Source organism: Babylonia areolata, chromosome 10 (genome assembly GCF_041734735.1).
Source record: "Babylonia areolata isolate BAREFJ2019XMU chromosome 10, ASM4173473v1, whole genome shotgun sequence".
In the NCBI taxonomy this organism is placed as follows: domain Eukaryota; kingdom Metazoa; phylum Mollusca; class Gastropoda; order Neogastropoda; family Buccinidae; genus Babylonia; species Babylonia areolata.
In genome coordinates, this window is record NC_134885.1 from 33,176,355 (window position 1) to 33,182,764 (window position 6,410).

A 6,410-nucleotide genomic window follows, 5' to 3' on the forward strand; every position below is an offset into this window, starting at 1 on the left:
GACACTATCGACCACTCTATCCTCTTGAACAGACTTGAAACTTCCTTTGGTATTCGTGACACTGCACTAGCATGGATCACGTCTTACCTGTCAGATCGTACACAGAAAGTGTGTGTAAATGGTACATACTCTAGAGTATCTGCCTTGAAATATGGTGTCCCACAAGGGTCCGTCCTAGGTCCTGTTCTTTTCGTGCTGTATGCGGCTCCTGTGTCGGATGTCATCAGTCATCATGCGATGTCGCATGAGAGCTTTGCTGATGACACACAACTTTATCAGTCGGCTTCCATAGCTGAATTTGATGCACTGGTGACTCAAACACAGGAGTGCATTGCTGGCCTAGAGGACTGGATGACTCTCAACAAGCTGCAATTAAATGATGATAAGACTGAATTTATGATAACCTGTCCAAAGAAGTTTCATTAACATCCTTCCTTTCCTGACTCTGTTCTGATCAATAGCACACCTGTTTCACTTTCTCCCTCTGTTCGCAGTCTTGGTGTAATCCTGGACCAGTCTCTTTCCTTCCAACAGCACATTTCGAATATCTGTAAAGTTGCCTATTTGGAACTGCGTAGAATCAGCTCTATCCGCCACTATCTCTCAACCGATGTAACCAAGACACTTGTATGCTCTCTGGTTCTCTCAAGATTGGATTACTGCAACTCTCTTTTGGCCGGCCTTCCCAAATACCTGCAACGAATTCAGAATAACGCTGCCAGACTCATTTGCAGAGCTTCTAAATTTGACCATATTTCTCCTCTCCTTCAGTCTCTCCACTGGTTGCCTGTTTCTGATCGAATAGACTATAAGCTATCCACTCTGACCTTTTCTGCAGTCAACGGATCTGGCCCAAAGTATCTTTCTGAACTCATCCATATCTATACCCCGTCTCGCCAGCTCCGTTCTTCCTCTGATACTCGATTTCTCAGGATACCTCACGTCAGAAGTAAGACCTATGGACACAGATCGTTTTCTTTTCAATCGCCAAAGACGTGGAACAAGCTCCCTGATAACCTCCGTCATTCTGATTCCCTCGCATCTTTTAAATCTCGTCTCAAAACTCACCTTTTCCCTCAGCAATAAGTTCAATTGTGGCAGGTCCACAACTACATGCATGTATATGAATGTGTATTGTGTGTGCGTGTGTTTATGTAAGTTTGTGCCTGCCTATGTGTGCGTATGTGTTAGGGTAGCTGTTAGATACACATGTATGTTAAAATGTATGTATGCAGTGTGTGTGTGTGTGTGTGTGTGTGTGTGTGTGTGTGTGTGTGTGTGTGTGTGTGTGCGTGCGTGCGTGCGCGCGCGCGCGCGCGCGCGTGTGTGTGTGTGTGTGTGTGTGGTCACATTTTGGTGTGTGTATGTAACATAGATATAATGTTTTATGTTATCAAAATCGTTTTTGTAAAGCACCTAGAGCAGATTTCTGGATAGTGTGCTATATAAGTATCCATTATTATTATTATTATTATTATTATTATTATTATTATTATTATTATGTCCATTTTTCGCTAATTTTGCAGTCCGTGACCTGTAAAAATAGTGCGAAATTTCAAATACGGATATCTCGGAACTGAGTTGATGCAGGAATATTTTTGTGGTATTTTTGGACTCGGGAGGTCCAAAACTATACAGATAGATGTGCTACACACAAAAAATGGACGTGTCTGAAAAATGTGTGTAGCTCATCTTTTTGTATAGTTTTGGACCTCTTGAGTCCAAATATACCACAAAAATATTCATGCATCAACTCAGTTCCGAGAAATCCGCATTTGAAATTTGGCACTATTTTTTTCAGGTCGCGGCCTTCAAAATTGGCGAAAAATGGACATTTCGGAATAATGTGTGTAACACCAATTTCTGTATAGTTTTGGACCTCCTGAGTCCAAAATTACCATAAAAATATTCCTGTATCAACTCAGTTCCGTGATATCCTCATTTGAAATTTGACACTATTTTTTCAGTTCGTGGTGTGAAAAATTGGCGAAAAATGGACATGTCGGAATAATGTGTGTAGGACATCTTTCTCTATTATTTTGGACCTCCCGAGTCAAAAAATACCACTTAAATAGACCTGCATCAACTCATTCCGAGATATCCACATTTGAATTTGGCACTATTTTTTCAGGCCGCGGCCTTCAAAATTGGCGAAAAATGGACATGTCCGAATAATGTGTGTAACACATCTTTCTGTATTATTTTGGACCTCCTGAGTCCAAAAATACCACAAACATATTCCTGCATCAACTCAGTTCCGAGATATCCGCATTTGAAAATATGCACTATTTTTTCAGGTCGCGGCCTGAAAAATTGGCGAAAAATGGACATGTCGGAATAATGTGTGTAGCAGTTCTGTCTGTATAGTTTTGGACCTCCCGAGTCCAAAAATACCACATAAATAGACCTGCATCAACTCAGTTCCGAGATATCCGCATTTGAAATTTGGTACTATTTTTTCAGGTTGCGGCCTCAAAAATTGGCGAAGAATGGACATGTCGCAATAATGTGTGTAGCACATAAGATAAGATAAGATAAGAATAACTTTATTATCTCCAACTGGAGAAATTTGGTCAGGTGCATTATCACAACATAGACAAGTAAACAACATGGGGACCATAACTGTAAAACCCAACAACAGCCCCTACAAATATTACGAAGATAGAAATGTAAAAAATATCACATACATCGTTTCATACATACATACATCCACACACTGCAGGTAATAACTAGTATTCTTAATGTAAAAACAGAAAGAATTAAGAAACATTATTTGAATATCATTATAAACATAGCCTACTATACTGCACATTGATTATAATAGACAGATTAGATAAGAATAAAAATGAATTGCGGAAAACCACAACCAGATAATCAGCACACATCCGCCCCGCACCCCCCCCCCCCCCCCCACCACCACCCACCCCACACACGCGGATAACTTGATTAAACAAGAGTAATAAACATATGTTCTGAAATAAAAGCATTTCACATATTCGCTTTTAAAAACATTGCAATTAATTATTACATCGTAATTATTAAACAGAAATATATTTAGAATATGGACGTTAGCATTAGAGATATTCATTGTACATTCATCCTGCATATTGCACATTATTCTTCCTACATATTGCACATTCATCATAACCAATTGTCACGTTTTAAGCTCAGTAAACACACACACACACACACACACACACACACACACACACACACACACCACAACTAGAACAAGGTACAGCCTATCATGCACGGACTTTCACACGTCTCACATGAGAGTGCGCGCGTGCACACACACACACACACACACACACACACACACACACACACACACACACAGTTCTCAAGAATTTAAAAGGTGCATTGAACGAGAGCTCTGGATTTCAACAAAAGTTCTGTAGCGTCGTCCTGATGGCAAAAGCTCATAATAATTTACTAAAATATGCGTGTCGTCAGTTGCTATCTGCCTGTTTTTTTTAACCACTTGACTTTCATACAGCTCTTGCATACTAGCTTGTTTCACTCCCACAATTTTACTGCATACACTCATGACATCGTTCAATCTTTCTGTATATTCATGCATCAACTCATTTCCGAGATATCCACAATTGAAATTTGGCACAATTTTTTCAGGTCTCGGCCTGCAAAATTGGCGAAAAATGGACATGTCGGAATAATGTGTGTAGCACATCTTTCTGTATGGTTTTGGATCTCCTGAGTCCAAAAATACCACAACAATATTCCTAGATCCACTCACTTCTAAGATATCCGTATTTGAAATTTGGCACTATTTTTTCAGGTCGCGGCCTGAAAAAATTGGCGAAAAATAAACATGTCGGAATAATGTGTGTAGCACATCTTTCTGTGTAGTTTTGGACCTCCCGAGTCCAAAAATACCAGATAAATAGACCTGCATCAACTCAGTTCCGAGATATCCGTATTTGAATTTTGGCACTGTTTTTTCAGGTCTCGGCCTGCAAAATTGGCGAAAAATGGACATGTCGGAATAATGTGTGTAGCACATCTTTCTGTGTAGTTTTGGATCTCCTGAGTCAAAAAATACCACAAAAATATTCCTACATCCACTCACTTTCGACATATCCGCATTTGAAATTTGGCACTATTTTTTCAGGTCGCGGCCTGAAAAATTAGCGAAAAATGGATATGTCGCAATATTGTGTGTAGCACATCTTTTTGTATAGTTGTGGACCTCTCGAGTCCAAAAATACCACATAAATAGATCTGCATCAACTCAGTTCCGAGATATCCACATTTGTGTGTGTGGTTTTTCTTGGTTTTTTCTTCTTCTTTTTTTTGTTTTTTTTTTTGCACTTTTGTTTTTGTTTTTCACGTCTGTGATCTGTGAGGAAAATGCTGGTCTGTATCATTATCAGCATGCATCTGTGCGACTGATATTTTGAACAGTTGGTTGGTGTTTAGCTTGCCAATACTTGTTGCAAAGGCTCCGTTACTAAATGTTGGTTTCCTGGCTAGCACATGGTGGCATCAGACTGGCTACTCACTCATACTGTTTTCTCTTTGATACAACGAAATCTTCAGAGTATATGTATGTATGTATGTATGTATGTATGTATGCATGCATGCATGCATGTATATGTATGTATGTATGTTTGTATATGCATGTGTATATATATATATATATATATATATATATATATATATATATATGTGTGTGTGTGTGTGTGTGTGTGTGTGTGTGTGTTTCTGGTACACATATATCAATAGTATTGGTCCATTTCATATGGAGCACTGTAGAGTAAAAATGAAGAATCTTTTTTTTTCCCTCTCTCTCTCTGAGATTTCTCTTCTTCTCTTCTTCCATTATTCATTTATCTTTATTTATCTATCTATCTTGTTTCTTCATATTTAAATATGTCCTTCATATTTATATACACGTGAACCTCTAATATATAGAACTACTAAGGACATACAGTTAGCGTTTTACAACGTTAATATATAAAATGTTGAATTCATAGTTGATCTATTCATGATGCATATTTTCTTTTTATGTAAATGTCTTTTGTTATTTATGTAAAAAATGTAAACCCAAAAATGAATTTGAAAAGTTTGGGAAAAAAAATCGTTACAGTGAAAGTTACTTTTAGAAGAACGTTCACAATTCAGGGTTAACACTTGAAATTACTTGTTCGTTTCGATGGTTTCGTACCATCTTTCGAGTAGAACTGGAACTGGAAAGTTTGGGGTTTGTAAGGCTGTGAGAAAACTGAATTCACAGGTGTTATCAATGTCGCCCAGGCACGTGTGAGGGACTGTGGACTTGCGAATATTATGAGGTAGTTCAAGACTAATGACACGGTTAAGGATAAGCCTTCTCGTCTTGATCAAGACGGCTTCTTTATCATACGCTCTTGTAGGTAACGTGTATTTTTTTTTTTAATCTTTGATAGACTGGAGCAAGGGTTTTTTGGTTGTTGTTTTTTGTTTCCAATTTTGTTAATTTATTTATTTATTTTTTATTTAAATTTTTGTTAGTTATTTTTTATTTATTTTTTTTAATTTTTTTTTCCCAAGGCCTGACTAAGCGCGTTGGGTTACGCTGCTGGTCGAGCATCTGCTTGGCAGATGTGGTGTAGCGTATATGGATTTGACCGAACGCACTGACGCCTCCTTGAGCTACTGATACTGATACTGATACTGGATCAGTTTCGGACCAAGGTTTCTATCATATTGCGTTTTCGTTTCAATTGCACATTGGTTTTTTTGTTGTTTTTTTTCAGTAACAACAGTTCCTTCCTACTGGTAAAAAAACAAAACAACCCTCCCAAAAAAAACAAAACAAAAAAACAAAAACAACAACAAAAAAAGAAGAAAAAACAACTGAATTTTGGTGCCAAATCAACTGTCCAGAAGATTGAATCATTAGGCTGCCTTATTTGTCCAGAAGACTAAATGATAACAGTGCTCATCTCTCCACAAGATGGAAATATCGTGCTGCATTACCCTGTTCAGAAGATTGGAATGAATAACGGTGCTAGCTGTCCAGCACAAGTCCAACAGTTGAACGCCTGGCCTGACAACTTGTTTGCCCGTGGTATTACTGTGATATACAGTCGGGGCCTGTCTCCATCTGTTAACGCAGAATTTGGTTCAAGCAAATGCCACTTAGGGTGTTTTGGAAGTTTTCGTCGTAAGTTATCTTGTACCGGGCTTCATGCTGTTGATTTGAGTTTGTCTGACTATTTCTCTCTGCATTTGTCTCTGTCTCTGTCTGTCTGTCTCATTCTGTCTCTGTCTCTGTCTGTCTGTCTGTCTGTCTGTCTGTCTGTCTGTCTGTCTCTCTCTCTCTCTCTCTCTCTCTCTCTCTCTCTCTCTCTCTCTCTCTCTCTCTCTCTATATATATATATATATATATATGTATGTATGTGTGT